Source organism: Bos javanicus, chromosome 8 (genome assembly GCF_032452875.1).
Source record: "Bos javanicus breed banteng chromosome 8, ARS-OSU_banteng_1.0, whole genome shotgun sequence".
Lineage (NCBI taxonomy): Eukaryota > Metazoa > Chordata > Mammalia > Artiodactyla > Bovidae > Bos > Bos javanicus.
In genome coordinates this window covers 1,016,793-1,034,628 of record NC_083875.1, presented here as the reverse complement: position 1 = coordinate 1,034,628, position 17,836 = coordinate 1,016,793, and the positions used below count along the sequence as shown (strand labels likewise).

At 40.1% G+C, this 17,836-nt stretch overlaps 1 long non-coding RNA gene across 1 annotated transcript; it reads left to right on the top strand.

Annotated features, from left to right (window-relative positions):
• The first annotated feature begins 6,135 nt into the window (after nt 1-6,135).
• Nucleotides 6,136-15,568, top strand: LOC133252368 (uncharacterized). The gene is made up of 3 exons (XR_009737893.1): nt 6,136-6,536; nt 9,102-9,164; nt 14,315-15,568. It is a non-coding gene; the product is annotated as an uncharacterized LOC133252368 (long non-coding RNA).
• Nucleotides 15,569-17,836: the final 2,268 nt, after the last annotated feature.

The following is a 17,836-nucleotide window of genomic DNA, read 5'->3' as shown; positions in this document are numbered from 1 at the left end:
ATCCCAACATCTGGTGAGGTTAGCTTTTAGGGGCTTGGTAATTTCATAGGCAATGTTCCAGCTATTTTGGGGAAGAGTTAGGGATTTCCAGGAACTTTTTGACGGTTGCCCACTTTTTGACGGTTTTGGTCACGGCGTCTCTGGGTGTGTCATTTAGCTGGCTGATGTGAGCATGTACTCAAGGTGCAATGGAAATGGACTCGTCCACCATCTTGGACCCATTTAGGTGTAACCAGTTTATGTCAGGTCCTCAGGCTGTGTCATCCTTTAAAGGTTGTGCCCTGCCCCCTTCCCTCCTGTTTCACCAGGTAATCAATGGAGGAATCATTCCTGCCCATGTGGAACCAATGAGACAGGCAAGTGTAATCACTCCCTCAGGTCCTCTAAAAGGAATCCTGTTTACAAGTTCACTGTATTCTGCGGTAGTGGCTGTAATTCATGTTTTGCATTTACATCAAAAGAGCAAGAGAATTTCACTATCTTTTGTATGTTCAGAGACAAATTGGGTTTTGATTTTAGTGTGCTGTGCTGTGTTTAATCGCTCATTCATGTCCAACTCTTTGCAACCCCATGAACTGTAGCTTACCAGGCTTCTCTGTCCATGGGGATTCTCTAGGGAAGACTGCTGGAGTGGGTTGCCATGCCCTCCTCCAGGAGATCTTCCCAACCCAGGGATTGAACACAGGTCTCCGCATTGCAGATGGATTGTTTACCATGTAAGCCACCAGGGAAGCCCAAGAAAACTGGACTGGGTAGCTTATCCCTTCTCCAGGCGATCTTGCCCTTCTCCAGGGGATCTTCCTGACCTATGGATTGAACCCATGTCTCTTGTATCTCTTTCATTGGCAGTGGGTTCTTTACTACTAGTGCCACCTGGGAAGCCATCTGCAGACAAAATGAAACTTTCTTAACCTGATAAAGACTCCTAGAGTCAAGAATTAAATAATATTGAGTATAAGTAGATATCGCATCCTGAATCAGGACCACAGCCAGCCCCACCTGGGCCACAGTGGGGAGCTGGAGGTTTGGGGGATGTGCTTTGAGAGAGTGGGCTTCAGAGAGTTTCTGCAAACTGTGTTTAGTTCCTTTCTGTTTCTGGTAGAGACTATTTTCTTTTTTCTTTTTAAAAATTTATTTATTTTAATTGGAGGCTAATTACTTTACAATATTGTAGTGGTTTTTGCCATACATTGACATGAATCAGCCATGGGTGTACATGAGTTCCCCAGCCTGAACCCCCCTCCCACCTCCCTCCCCATCCCATCCCTCAGGGTCATCCCAGTGCACCAGCCTTGAGCACCCTGTCTCATGCATTGAACCCCGACTGGCGATCTGTTTCACATATGGTAATATACATGTTTCGGTGCCATTCTCCCAAATCATCCCACCCTCACCTTCTCCCAGAGTCCAAAAGACTGTTCTATACATCTGTGTCTCTTTTGCTGTCTCGCATATAGGGTAATTGTTACCATCTTTCTAAATTCCATATATATGTGTTAGTATACTGCATTGGTGGTTTTCTTTTTGACTTCACTCTGTATAATAGACTCCAGTTTCATCCACTTCATTAAAACTAATTCAAATGTATTCTTTTTAATGGCTGAGTAATATTCCATTGTGTACATGTACCACAGTTTTCTTATCCATTCATCTGCTGATGGGCATCTAGGTTGCTTCCATGTCCTGGCTATTATAAACAGCACTGCTATGAACATTGGGGTACACGTGTCTCTTTCAATTATGGTTTCCTCAGTGTGTATGCCCAGCAGTGGGATTGCTGGGTCGTATGGCAGTTCTGTTTCCAGTTTTTTAAGGAATCTCCACACTGTTCTCCATAGTGGCTGTACTAGTTTGCATTCCCACCAACAGTGTAAGAGGGTTCCCTTTTCTCCACACCCCCTCCAGCATTTACTGTTTGTAGACTTCTAGATAGCAGCCATTCTGACTGGTGTGAGACGGTACCTCACTGTGGTTTTGATATGCATTTCTCTGATAATGAGTGATGTTGAGTATCTTTTCATGTTTGTTAGCCATCTGTATGTCTTCTTTGGAGAAATGTCTGTTTAGTTCTTTGGCTCATTTTTTATTGGGTTGTTTATTTTTCTGGAATTGAGCTTCAGGATCTGCTTGTATATTTTTGAGATTAATTCTTTGTCAGTTGCTTCATTTGCTATTATTTTTCCCATTCTGAAGGCTGTCTTCTCACCTTGCTTATAGTTTTCTTTGTTGTGCAAAAGCTTTTAAGTTTAATTATGTCCCATTTTTAAAATTTTTCCTTTTATTTCCATTACTCTGGAAGGTGGATCATAGAGGATCCTGCTGTGATTTATGTCAGGGAGCGTTTTGCCTGTTTTCCTCTAGGAGTTTTATAGTTTCTGGCCTTATGTTTAGATCTTTAATCCATTTTGAGTTTATTTTTGTGTATGGTGTTAGAAAGTGTTCTAGTTTCATTCTTTTACAAGTGGTTGACCAGTTTTCCCAGCACCACTTGTTAAAGAGATTGTCTTTTCTCCATTGTATATTATTGCCTCCTTTGTTAAAGATAAGGTGTCCATAGGTGTGTGGATTTATCTCTGGACTTTCTATTTTGTTCCATTGATCTATATTTCTGTCTTTGTACCAGTACCATACTTTCTTGATGACTGTAGCTTTGTAGTATAGTCTGAAGACAGGCAGGTTGATTCCTCCAGGTCTATTCTTCTTTCTCAAGATTGCTTTGGCTACTCGACGTTATTTGTATTTCCATACAAATTGTGAAATTATTTGTTCTAGTTCTGTGAAAAATACCATTGGTAGCTTGATAGAGATTGCATTGAATCTATATATTGCTTTGGGTAGTATACTCATTTTCAATCAATATTATATTGATTCTTCTGATCCATGAACATGGTATATTTCTCCATCTGTTTGTGTCATTTTGATTTCTTTCATCAGTGTTGTATAGTTTTCTCTATATAGGTCTTTTGTTTCTTTAGGTAGATTTATTCATAAGTATTTTATTCTTTTTGTTACAATGGTGAATGGAATTGTTTCCTTAACTTCTCTTTCTGTTTTCTCAGTGTATAGGAATGCAAGGGATTTCTGTGTGTTAATTTTATATACTGCAACTGTACTATATTCATTGATTAGCTCTAATAATTTTCTGGTGGAGTCTTTAGGGATTTCTATGTAGAGGATCATGCCATCTGCAAACAGTGAGAGTTTTACTTCTTCTTTTCCAATCTGGATTCCTTTTCTTTTTCTTCTCTGATTGCTGTGGCTAAAACTCCCAAAACTATGTCGAGTAGTAGTGGTGAAAGTGGGCACCCTATTTAAAACATTTTTAAAATGTCATGTAGGTGGGATTTAAATAGATAAGGAGCAGTTAGATACACATGCAGATAACTAACATTTGCTTTGCTAATATGGATCACTGTAAATCTAAGACGGGGCATAGAACAATAGATTAAAACATTTATGCAACCAACTAAACAGGAGAATTACCTAGTTGCCAAGGAATTTTTAATTGGAAAATTGCTGATTAGATCCAGGTATGGTTCACTTCAATTCAGTTGAGTTCAGTTCAGTTCAGTCGCTCAGTCGTGTCCAACTCTTTGCGACTCCATGGACTGCAGCACGCCAGTCCTCCCTGTCCATCACCAATTCCCAGAGTTTACTCAAACTCAAGTCCATTGAGTCAGTGACGCCATCCAACCATCTCATCCTCTGTCATCCCCTTCTCCTCCCACCTACAATCTTTCTCAGCATCAGGGTCTTTTCCAATGAGTCAGTTCTTTGCATCAGGTGGCCAAAGTATTGGAGTTTCAGCTTCAACATCAGTCCTTCCAATGAACATTCAGGACTGATTTCCTTTAGGATGGACTGGTTGGATCTCCTTGCAGTCCAAGGGATTCTCAAGAGTCTTCCCCAACACCACAGTCCAAAACATCAATTCTTCTCCGCTCAGCTTTCTTTATGGTCCAACTCTGACATGCAGACATGACTACTGGAAAAACCATAGCCTTGACTAGACAGACCTTTGTTGACAAAGTAATGTCTCTGTTTTTTAATATGCTGTCTAGGTTGGTCATAACTTTCCTTCCAAAGAGTAAGCATCTTTTAATTTCATGGCTGCAGTCACCATGCAGTTATTTTGGAGCCCCCCAAAATAGTCTGTAACTGTTTCCACTGTTTTCCCATCTATCTGCCATGAAATGATGGGGCCAGATGCCATGATCTTAGTTTTTTGAATGTTGATCTTTAAGCCAACTTGTTCACTCTCCTCTTTCACTTTCATCAAGAGGCTCTTTAGTTCTTCTTCACTTTCTGCCATAAGGGTGGTGTCATCTGCATATCTGAGGTTAGTGATATTTCTCACAACAGTCTTGATTCTAGCTTGTGCTTCATTCAGCCCAGCATTTCTCATGATGCATATAAGTTAAGTAAGCAAGGTGACAATATACAACTTTGATGTACTCCTTTCCCTATTTGGAACCAGTTGGTTGTTCCATGTCCAGTTCTAACTGTTGCTTTCTGACCTGCATACAGATTTCTCAAGAGGCAGGTCAGGTGGTCTGGTATTCCCATCTCTTTCAGAATTTTCCACAGTTTGTGGTTATCCACACAGTCAAAGGCTTTGGCATAGTCAATAAAGCAGAAATAGATGTTTTTCTGGAACTCTCTTGCTTTTTCAATGATCCAGCGGATGTTGGCAATTTGATCTCTGGTTCCTCTGCCTTTTCTAAAACCAGCGTGAACATCTGGAACTTCATGGTTCACGTACTGTTGAAGCCAGGTGTGGTACGGTATTTTAAATTACTGTCTTCATTTATCAGGTAATTCAATAATTTGAGGATGTGAGAAAGAGCACCACAACTTTTGTCTTCCATAGTTCGTGATTGCCTGAAATGGATGTTGGATATTCTACATTCAAAAGAGTGGAATGCTCTTAGTCTTCAGGGCAGTAAGCAGTATGTTGTAACTCTGTTCCCTTGTGCTGGGCACATGGAACTTTAGAACTTCTCGTAAACCCAAGTTCAATGCTATTCCTTTGCTTAAGTCTCACACCTCTGAGTAAGCTGGTAGTCATGGTACCGTCAAGGAGCATGGGTAGACAAGTTTCATCTAGAGAACTAGAGTGCATGCTCACAGAATTTCATGGAGAGAGAAAACAATCCTTCATTCCGAAGCACGAGGTCTTGTCTAATAAACACAATGTGTGTCTTCTTGGCTATTGCTCTTATCAAAACTCTAATAAAACTTCAAACAACCCAGTAGAATTAGGAGAAAATTTGGCTAAAAAAGGAGTCTATTTTCCCTGCCAGGAGAAAGCTCTAGATAACAATACTTGACCGAGAAATGTGTCCACTCTAGGCTATGTGACTACAGCAAATGTTTTCCGTTTTTCTTTCACATATTTATATGTATGGACTTCCCAAGTTGTGCAGTGATAAAGAATTTGCCTGCCAGTAAAGGAGGCACAGGAGATGAAGGCTGGGAAGTCCCTCTGGAGGAGGAAATGGCAACTCACTCCAGTACTTTTGCCTGGAGAATCCCATGGATAGAGGAATCTGGCGGGCTACATTCCATGAGGTTTCCAAAGAGTCTGACATGACTGAGCACAATCATTTAGTAGTTATTTAGTTTTTAACTTGATAAAATAAAAGCTGATGCACGATTGAGTTCTCAGAAGCTAGAACTGGATATTCAGCCTATTAAATTGATCATGTCACCAAACATTAGCAAAGTCCTTCATATTCCATTCTTACAAGCAACTCATTATCTGTACAGATTTTTAACAATGCAAGAACTGAAACAAAACAGAAGCTGGGAACACACAGTTTGCTTTGATCTGAAAATTCTATTAGCAAAAGAGCATTTTAAATATTGAACAAGGAATGATGAAGCCCTCCAACTCTTTGGAACTGTCAGTTCCTGCTGATTAGTTTTATTTTCAGCACTGTTTGCAAAGTTTGTCTCAATATAGATAGATAATTGGAGGGAGAATTTTCTGAGTGGGGTCTGAGATCACCAGATCCAGGGCACTCTCTTACACCTTTAAAGACAAAACTAGAGCAAGCACTCCTGATTGATAACTTATTCTTGGCCTGTGGATCCATCAGACTGGTTTTTACCTGGAAGTTGCTAACATAAATGTGTGGTTTAATTTGCATCTCAAATCCAGGACACCTGAACACTTGCTCAAGATCCCCAAGTAAAACAGAGATCATGAGTGGACATAGCAGACTTCATCACCAGCTCCTTTGTGATGGTCTGCAGTGGTGGATGTGACAACATGAAGAACATGCTGACGTCACAATGTGCCCAGAGCCCAGGACCCCAGCAGGAGGACCACAGCCACAACCAAAGGTCACCCAACTGGCAGTATCAGACCTTTAGTCCCTACCATGTCTCCCAGCACACAACAAATAATTGATTTTGTTGAACGGATGAGACAGCATCACCCTCCTGACAATGAGAGATGATCTGGAGCAAAGGGCATGGAAGAAGGAAACCGTGCTTGTCTGATCACCTACTAGGGCTCATCCCCATGAAATGTGAGAGTCCATGGCCTTATTCTGCACAACACACACACACAAAGAACACACACAGAGAACACAACAACATACACACAGCATACAGATGGAGCACACACACACACACACACCATACACACAAACAGAACATTTTTTAAGGGAGTAGAGTGAGGGGAGGGCCTTGGTTCCTTTGGGACTGCTGTAATAAAATGCCACAGCCTTGGTAAATTATAAACAAAGGTGATTCTGGAGGCTGAAACACAAGTGTGGTTGGGGTCAGGGTCAGGGCTGGGTCCCTGTGGGCCTCACAGGGAGGCAGACCTCACAGGGAGGGGCTCTGTGGTCCTCTGTAACAGCACTGACCCCATTCTTGAGGGCACTACTCTCACAATGAAGTGTCTCCCTTGGGTCCCACCTCCTAGTGCCATCACATGGGCATCAAGATCTCAACACATGAATCTGGGGGAGACACAAACATAGCAGGAGCCAAAGTGAATATCCCTGGGCCATACTTTTGACATTGCTTTTTATATCTTTTTACTTAATGAGATAAATTTAAAAGCCAGATGTGATCAACCAGGATTATTATTCTTTTTAAAATTAATACAAACGTTGCACCAACTTTACATACTTGGGATGAATCACCCTTGATTATAGTATATAGTTATTTTTATACATTGTTGAGTTCTATTTGCTAATATTTTATGAAGATTTTTGCATTTATATTCGTAAGACATATTGATATGTAGTCTCCTTTCATTTTTTTTAAAATTTATTTTTGAATGTGCTGGGCCTTCATTGCTGTGTGGACTTTTCTTTAGTTATGCAAGAAGGGGCTCCTCTCTGTTTGTGGTGCATGGGCTTCTCATTGTGGTGGCTTCTCTTGTGGAGCACGGGCTCCAGAGCACAGGTTCAGTAGTGGTGGCACACAGGCTTAGTTCTGTGGCATGTGAGAGCTTCCTGGACCAGGGATCAAACCTGGGTCCCCTGCATTGCCATGTGGATTCTTACCACTGTACCAACCTGGAAGTTCATTATATGATTTCTGTTCTTTTAAATTTGCTACAGTGTGTCTGTGGCCCAGAATGTGGCAGATCTTTGTAAATCTTCCACGTGAGCATGAAGATAATGTGTGTTCTGCTCTTGCCATAATTCATAGATGTGCATTGTATCCAGTTGATGAAAGTTATTTTGTTGTTGTTGTTATTGTTCAGTTGTTCAGTTGTGTCCAACTCTTTGCCATCTGCAAAGACTGTGGCATGGCAGGCTTCCAGGTCCGTAACCATCTGGAGTTTGCTCAAACTCATGTCCATTGAGTCAGTGATGAAGTTATTTTTAATATTTGTTGATTTGGTTGTGTTGGCTCTTAGTTGTGGCATGCAGGATCTTCATTGTGCCATCTGAAATGGTTTGTTGCAGTGAACAGACTCTCTAGTTGGGACACGCAGGCTCATTAGTTGTGGGGTGTGGGCTCTAACGCTTGTGGCTTCAGTGGTTGCAGAACACAAGCTTAGTTGCTCTGTGGCATGTGGGATCTTAGTTCCCATGCCAGATTTTGAACACGTATCCCTTGCATTGCAAGGTGAATTCTTAACCACTGTACCACCGCAGGAGTCCCTAGATGTTATTGTTGAGTTGAACTGTGTCCTTCCTGATTTTCTGTCTGATGATCTGTCCATTTCTAACAGGTGCTGAAATCTCCAGCTCAGATAATGGTTTTACCTACGTCTTTTGCAGTTCTATTAGTTTCTGTTTCATGCAGTTTGTCCATCGTTAGGTTCATTCACGTGAAGGATTGTTATGTCTTCTTGATAACTGATCCCTTTATCATTATTTAATGCCCTCTTTAGCCCTGATATTCTTCCTTGATTTGAAGTTTGTTCTCTGTGAAATTAATAGGCTACTCCTGCTTTCTCTTGACTCCTGTTTACATGTGTATTTTCCTTCATCTGTTTGTCCTAATACTCAGCATGGGTTTCCTATAGACAATGTATGATTGAGTCTGCAGTTTTGACCCAGCTTACAGTCAATTATTGGTCATTTAGATCACTGACTTTCAAAGTGATAGTTGATGTAGTTGGATTAGTATCTACCATATTTGTTTCTGTAGTTTATTTGTTGCCATTTTCATCTAATTTTTCTACACTTTTTCTGCCTTTTGTGATTTTAACTGAGAATTTTGTATGATGTTATTTTCTCTCTTTGATTAACATATCACTTAATTTTTTTTTAACTCTTTTTAGTGGTTGTCCTAGAGTTTGCATCATACATTTACAACTCATTGAAGGCCACTTTCAAATAATGTCATAATTCAATGGTAGTATAAATACCTTATAATAACAAAATAATCCTAGTCCATTCCTTCAAGCCTTGAATCTTTGCTGTCATTTTTTAAATTTATATACAAGCATGTTATTTTTTAGTCACTAAATCATGTCCAACTCTTTGTGACCCCATGGACTATAGCCTTCCAGGGTCCTCTGTCCATGGTATTTCCCAGGCAAGAATACTGGAGCAGGTTGCCATTTCCTTCACCAGGGAATCTTCCTGACCCAGGGATCAAACCTGCATCTCCTGTATTGGCAGGTAGATTCTTCACTACTGAGTTACCTGGGAAGCCCATATGCAAGCATACACAAGCATATCTAGGTATGTAATATGTGCTTACATAATTGAATATATTGTTGGTAGTATTATTTAACAAACTGTTATCTGATAAGTGAGAAAAGAAAAATAAAAGTTTATTTTGACTTCATTTATTCTTTCCTCAGAGCTCTTTCTTACTTTATGTAAGCCTGAGTTTCTGACCTTCTCTCTAAACAACTTTTTTTCTCCCCTTCTGTCTAAACAATTTATTATTTTCCTTCTCTAAATTACTTATTTTTACCATTTCTTGCAAGGCAACAAATTCAGTCTGTGTGTGTCTAACAAAGTCGGTATTTCTCCTTTATCTTTGATAGATAATTTTGCAGGATATGGAATTTGAAGTCGGTCATCTTTTCTTAACACTAAATACTGTACTCCTTGTTTTCATGGATTCTGAGATATCAAATGTAAACCTTAGCTTTGTTCCTCTAGGGTGTTAGAGAATGATTAAAGAAAGTTTAAGTGATATAAACAAATTTTAACCCTTCATGAAGCAGTCTCCATTTGGAAAACTACAAAATGGAGGAGAAGGAAAGAAGCTTTTATAAGAAAGAATGAAGAACAAGATGGAGACAAATAGAAAATTTCTGGTTGTCTGGGCAACACAGTCAACCTTGTTTAGGATGAGAGGGAGCAAGGTAATAAGTCTAGAGCAGAGAATTAGCTTGACCTTTCAGGACTGACTGATTGGATATGCAGTGTTTCTGGTCAAGAGGAACATGTCCAGAGACACAAAAGTCATGTAAGTTTCAACTTGCTGTCATGGCTTCCCAGGCAGGAGCAGCTCCATCTTGGACCTAGAAAGTTACTTCAACACCAGAAAAAGTATTTTATTTTTGCTTTCCCCCCTCATGTCTTTCAGGATTTCTTGTTTATCTTTGGTCTTATGTAGATTGAGCATAAAATTCCAGCCAGTATCCTTTCATAACCCTAAAAACGATGATGCCATTAAAGTGCTACACTCAATATGCCAGAAAATTTGGAAAACTCAGCAGCGGCCATAGGACTGGAGGGCAACGCCAAAGAATGTCCAAACTACCGCACAACTGTGCTCATTTCACATGCTAGCAAGGTAATCTTCAAAATCCTTCAAGCTGGGCTTCAGCAGTATGTGAACAAGAACTGCCAGATGCACAAACTGCATTTAGAAAAGGCAGAAGAATCAGAGATCAAATTTTCAACACTTATTGGGTCATAGAAAAAGCAAGAGAATTCCAGAAAAACATCTACTTCTGTTTCATTAACTATGCTAAAGCCTTTGAGTGTGTGGCTTACAAAAAAATTCGAAAAATTCTTAAAGAGATGGGACTACCAGGCCATCTTATCTGCTTCCTAAGAGACTTGTATGCAGTCAGCAACAATTGAAGAAGCAACGATTAGAACCAGAGATGAAGCAATGAACTGGTTCCAAATTGGGAAAGAAGTACATCAAGGCTGTATATTGTTACCTTGCTTATTTAACTTCTATGATGAGTACATCATGCAAAATGCAAGGCTGGATGAGTCACAAGCTGGAATCAAGACTGCTGGGAGAAATAACAACCACCTCAGGTATGCAGATGATACCAGAAAGTGAAGAGAAACTAAAGAGCCTCTTGATGAGAGTGAAAGAGGAGAGTGAAAAAGCTGGCTTAAAACTCAACATTCAAACAACAAAAATCATGGCATCTGGTCCCATCACTTCATGGTGAATAGATGAGGAAAAAATGGAAGCAGTGATAGACTGTATTTTCTTGGGCTCCAAAATTACTGCTTATGGTGACTACAGCCATGAAATTAAAAGATGCTTGCTCCTTGGAAGAAAAGCTATGAGAAACCTATTAAAAAGCAGAGACATCACTTTGCTGACAGGGGTGTGTATAGTCAAAGCTATGTTTTTTACAGTAGTCATGTATGGATGTGAGAGTTGGATCATAAAGAAGGCTGAGTGATGAAGAATTGATACTTTCAAATTGTGGTACTGGAGAAGACTCTTGAGAGTTCCTTGGACAGCAAAGTGATCAAACCAGTCAATTCTAAAGGAAATCAACCCTGAATGCTCATTGGAAGGACTGATGCTGAAGCTCCAATACTTTGGCCACCTGATGTCAAGAGCCAACTCGCTGGAAAAGACCCTGATGCTGGGAAAGATTGAAGGCAGGAGGAGAAGGGACAACAGAGGATGAGATGGTTTGATGACATCACTGACTCAATGGACATGAGTTTGAGCAAACTCCAGGAGATAGTGAAAGACAGAAAAGGTTGGCTTGTCTATGGGGTTGCAAAGAGTTGGACACAACTTATTGACTGAGCAACAACAAACTGTTTCATATATTTAACTTGTTTCTTTCTCTCCCCTTTCAGTTAGGCTCTGATGATCCCGAGGTGGGGTTCTCATTCCTAGGCTTCCCCAAGTGCAGCCTTATTAATAAGAACAGAGTGCCCTGTTAGAGCATAAAGGATTTTCTCACTGATTTTTAATGTGAGGGCCTAGTTGAGCTCCTCAGGGTAAACTCCACAATCTTAAAGGTGTCCCTCCATCACTAGGTCCTTCTGGAGTTTTTAACAGTTTGTCGCCACTGAGCTTCCAACAATTCATAAATTATAGTTAAGGCTTTCCTACCCAGGGACTGGCTCCTATGGTACCTTCTACTTGTGTGTCTCCACTCCAGATGTTTTGTTCTCCCATGTGAGATGCAGGAGAGGAACCGAGGTTGGTAGTTCCTGGCCCTAGGGCAGCTAGGCGGTGAGGAAACCTGAGTAAGTTAGTCTCTGTAAAGTGATTTCTCTTGAGTTCAGGTCTGGTGAAGTCCTGTAGCATTGGGAACAAACGATACTCAAACATAAAAGTCAAGAGAAGTCCATGGACAGTATAAGCAAAAGTAACATTCCTTAGTGCCAATAAAAAGTGTGTATTAGGTTTTGACTTGATTTACTGATCATCAATCCTTGAATCAAGAAGACCCCTTGGAAAATAGAATGACTACCCAGTCCATATTCTTGCCTGGAGAATTCCATGGACAGAGGAGCCCATGAGGTTGCAAAGAGTTGGATGCGACTGAAGTGACTGACACTCTTTTACTTACCCAGTGTAATGGAGTAAGATGTCACCAGTGACGTTACTTTTTCAATGACATTTATATAATAATAACTTTTGAGGCTTTAAAAATGCAGTTTTGCTAGTCCAACATCATCTTCTCTATACTAAGAAACCACACATTGTAAGCACAAGTTGGGAAGACATCTGTGCAAGTAATTCAGGGAAGCTTGAGAACATGACTGTGTTGGCAAGATGTGATGAACTCCATAGCAAACAAGTGTGTGTGAGTGACTGGTTGTCTTGGAGATGAGATATTCAAGGCCACATAGGAAGACAATTCAGACATTGTCTTGACCAAGGCCTTCCCAACAGGGTGACAGACTCTAAAGAATAAGTATTCTGTTCCTGGAAACTAGATGAACATCTTCTCATTAGATGTTTGTTTATGTAAGGAATCATTGCCTGAGATACTAAACCACCCTGAATCCTTGACACACTGCTTGTGTGCAACATAGAAACTCAGAAGTGTTGTCTTATGTGACTGTACAAGCCACCTAAAATATTTTAGCAGGCTCAAGGCCACTTCTGCTTTCACTTGACTCATTTTTCTCGAGAGACCTGTTTTGAAGGTACAGTTTAAATGGTGCCTAAGACCAGAATCTCTTGTTTTCTTTTGTAAAAAAAATTATTGGAGTAGAGTTGCCTTACAATGTTGTGTTAGTTTCTACTGTACAGCAAAGCGAATCAGCTCTGTGTATAGCTATATTCCCTCTTTTTTGGGTTTCCTTCTCATTTAGGTCACCAAGGGGGACAGAGGGATGGGACGATTTGAGAGATTGAGATTAACACATATACATATACACTATTGATACTATGAGAAAATAGATAACTAATGAGAACCTACTGTCCAGCACAGAACCTTTTTAACTTTTTTTTCTTTATTTGTTTATGGCTGTGCTGGGTCTTCATTGCTGCACAGGTTTTTCTCTGGTTGTGGTGCTCGGGCTTCTCATTGTGGTGGCTTCTCTTGTTGCATCTCCCGGGCTCTAGAGCACAGGCTCAATAGTTGTGGCACAAGTTTAGTTGCTCTGCAGCAGGTGGGATCTTCCCGGACCAGTGATTGAACTCATGCCTCCTGCATTGGCAAGTGGATTCTTTACCACTGAGCCACCAGAGAAGCCCCCAGAATCTTTTTAGAATACTCTTCCCTCAGCCATTAACACACTCTGGTAATCAGATTGATATACTTTTTAAATTTGTTTCTTTTTTCTCTGAGTAAGGGAAGTTAATACTGCTTCAAATATTTTATACAATTAGGTTTTAAATTTCCAGGAGGTAGGCAGGACTTTCCAAACTATGACAGTAAGGGCCAACCACACTTAAATTCATGTATAATCATAACATGCATACATTGTGGAAATGTGCATAAATTATTAATTATAGCTCATTGCTGCTAAGTCACTTCAGTTGTGTCCGACTCTGTGCGACCCCAAAGACGGCAGCCCACCAGGCTCCCCCGTCCCTCAGATTCTCCAGGCAAGAACACTGGAGTGGGTTGCCATTTCCTTCTCCAATGCATGAAAGTGAAAAGTGAAAGTGAAGTCGCTCAGTCGTGTCCGACTCTTCACGACCCCATGGACTGCAGCCTACCAGGCTCCTCCGTCCATGGGATTTTTCCAGGTAAGAGTACTGGAGTGGGGTGCCATTGCCTTCTCCATTTTCACAAAAGGCAACCCACTCCAGTGTTCTTGCCTGGAGAAACCCATGGACAGAGGAGCCTGGCAAGCTACAGTCCATGGGGGTGCAAAGAATCGGACACAACTGAGTGACTAACACTTTCATTGTCAACTTTTCTTAAGCAGAAAAATCTAGACATCTAGGCATCTTTTGTTCTTACTCTCATAAATTAAAAGACTGCCTTGTTAAAATCTGTTGAAACTGTAGCTTGATCTTCATGGTCTGAGTTTCTGTGGCCTCTTCTCAGAATACCTCCAGCTTAGGCCAGACCTGCTCTGAGTCTCTGCTCAAAACCTGCCATCCCCCACTCTTAGCAGGAATGAGCATACATCTTTACATTAAAGCATCCAGCCATCTCAAGCCCAGCCCCTCAAGAAGTTTCCAGTCTGTTTTTCAGGGGCTGTAAACCTAATTCCAGAATACCGACCAAGATGACAGCTCTCACAGGAGACAACATCTCCAGAAGACCCAGAAGGCAAGCTCCCAGTATCAGAGACAGGTTGTCCTCTTTTGGTCTGCTCTCCTGAGTCCCCTCCTTGCATCTCACTGTCTTCTCCACTTACTTAAGGATCTAGATTATTAACAGATACTCAAACCTCTTATCTACAGTGTGTATGTTTCCCATCTCTCACTTTTCTTTTGATGCTTGGAGTCAGTCCTTTGTGTGTCTTTTGATTAAGATGCACATTCAATATATTTATTGTTTATGCTTGTGTTCCTTTGAATGACAACCAGCTTCCTCTGATGCTAGTTCATTGCATTAAGAAAGGCGATTTTCTGTGTAATTGGAATCAAGCAATAAGTGCTTTGTAAATGATTAATTAAACAATGGGTCAAATGGCCAGAAAAAGAAAATTTCCATCAAACCTAGACATGAAGGTGTCTGTCTGAACAATAACAACACTTGGCATCTTTGTCACCCATTTTTCACAGAAATAGAGCTTGGGTACCCCTAACTCCTGCTGAACGCAGGACAACAAGCCCTGAGACATGTTTTTCTTAGTATTACTCCATGTTGCTTTGATCAGATGTGTCATCAACAAAATCCAAAATACTGATAAATGCACTTTGTCCCTTCAAGTGATCCAATACAGTGATCTTGAGCAAAAGGAAATAGCAAATCTGACACTAATAGATTCTAGAAAACTGCCAGCAGACCCTTATCATGTATCCACAGCTCACCAAGAAGCAGTGAAGATTGAAATCGCTTCTGTTTGCAGACAGTAGTGTTATGATGTCCATCCTGGGCTGACATGAATGTCAAGGGGGAAGGGCTGAGAGCTTAAAGACATGTGGTTTTGTTTTTACTTCTGATTGGAAAATATACGTCCCCAAGATACATTCCTGTCACCATGTGAAGACTGAGAAAAATGAAAGACATGGTAAGTCTGGCTCCGGGATACGTATCCATGAAGATCAACTGAAAACACCTGAATTATCAAGACTGTTGAGCAAACTCACTGAAAAATCAGTGAAAACACCCAAACTATCAAGACTGTTGAGCAAACTCGGCTCAGAACTTGGTCTCGTATGCACGAGTGTAAAGCTACTGTGTCTCATGTGCTGCCAGGTCCCAAGGAGTTCCCAACCTCACAAGGCTTGTCTGAGAATCTGTCACCTAGTCAGACACTTTTAAAGGCCCATTACTCCACTCTTCCTGTCTAGACTTTTAAGATTCTACTAAGGTATTTTCCTTTCTTGTTTCACCAGATCCAACAAAGTAAGCCTTGTCTGCTCAGCGGGGGTTTCTGATGGTGTTTTGCTAAAGCTGAAAGTTGACAAAAGCTATAAACATAAAAATCAATAGTTTATCTATAGAATAGCAAGGCATGTCTAAAGAAATAAAATTTGGAAGCAATCTTTCCACAATACATAGAGCAATAATAAAATGCTTAGAAAAAATGTTCACAAGAAAGACACAAGACCTGTATAAAGAAAGCAATTGAATTATACTGAAAGAAGTAATGGAAAACGCTAACAAAATGGAAAAGTAGGAGAAGAATAAAAGTGTCAATTTCTGCCAAATTATCATAGAGTCCATACAGTCTTAAAGGATCACAATAGTTTAAAAACATTTAAAAAAAAAATTAAAAAACAAAAACATTTTACCATGTTTAACAATTAGCACCATTCTCAAATTGGTAGCTTTAGATGAAATGAGTGAAGTGTTACATCCATAATTTACTTTGGCAGGTAAAATGATATTAAACTAGATTAGCATCAGTCTTTATAAAAATAAATGACTTAATTACATATTCAAAAGCATTTAAATTCAGCTTAAGTCATTCTGATTTGTTTCTTTATATTTTTCATTCTATCTTTTAAAGATAATGCTGAAGTAATATAATTTTCATTGAACAAATCAAAGTGATATACTGAAGGGATGTTTAGATGGAAAAAATTGTTGTATTTTGTAAACTTTTATTACCTTCATTTTAGTAAAATCACTGTTTTCAATTATTTATATAAATATCCCTTCCCTTCAACAGAACAGGAAAGCTGTGCAGTGGTAGTCAGCAGTCTTGGATATTTTTGTCAAATTTCAGTCACATAGCACTCATAATTTCACACATTTTAAAGTTTTGTCTTGAAGACCCACATATTATTTGATAGTTTATTGGCATTTGTATTTTTATCTTTAAAAATGTAAGCACATCGCACACTCACCTGTCTTGCACTGTTGCTCAGGACTGTTAGGAGGGACTGCAGGAGGGTTCCTGCTTTATCTGAAAAGTTGGCAGGGCAGTTAGGCATCCCGAGGGGCTGGAGTGGGGCAGGGCACATGCGGGGCTTGGAGGGGCTGGAGTTAGGGTAGGGCACATGTGGGGCAGGCATCCCGAAGGGCTTGAGTGAGGGTAGGGCACATGTGGGGCCTGGAGGGGCTGGAGTCGGGGTGGGGCACACGTGGGGCCTGGAGGGGCTCTAGGCCCAGAGAAACTGTGGAGGGACTTTGACCATGGTGTCGACTCAGTGATTCACATCAGTACTTATTTATTTTATTTTTACTTTGGTATCTTTATGCTTTTATTTGTATGTTTTGTTAGTGTGATATAGACAAAATGGAAGACCAGTATTGGACTGTGGTAAATTAAGTGACGTCATGTCACTTAATGGCCCATCTGGTCTTTGGTGAGGATTATTCTCAACATTATACTCTGTAAAGCTACAACATCAATTATTGTAAAACTCATTTTACATATGTATGAAAATACAGTATCATGGATCTGAAATGTTTTTGAAACAATCTTATAAGAGATAGAAACTTTTACTTATTTTTTACAAATATTTGTTTATTTATATGCACCTGGTCTTGTTTTTGGCATGTGAGATCTAGTTCCTGACCAGTGATCAAACCCAGGCCCCTTGCATTGAGAGAAAAAATATTTTTTCTCTCTTTTTTATTTCCTTGTTAGCTCTGAATATGGCAACTAAGGTTTCATACAGGAAGATTTGGTCTGGATGTGATTATAGGTCTGGATGTGATGAGGAATTTAACAATAGAAGACTTAGGAGTTTTGTTATGGTAAATAAAGCAAAACAGGAAAAAGGGTAGGTAACACTTTGCTTTAAATGTGAGACAAGTGTAAGTTCAGAAACAAGAGACGTGGTCTCTCCCGTATATATTGAGGAAATATTTTGTGATGGGCCAGACAGGTTCGCATCCCTTGAATTGTACATTCTACTGGGCAGACCCCCTTTTCTGAACCCTAAGCATGCCACTGATGTGTTTTTACTAGAGAATGTGGTTGGACCTGTTTGAGTTGTGTGAATCGGTAGAATCAGGTGAGTCAAGAATGCTTGAGTTCTGACATTCTGCAGCTTATAGGAAGGATTTACAAACAGGTTTTAGTGAATAGATTTCATTCCTCATGTTGCTTCCATTAAATATTGACAGTTCTGTGATGAGGCAGAACCAAAC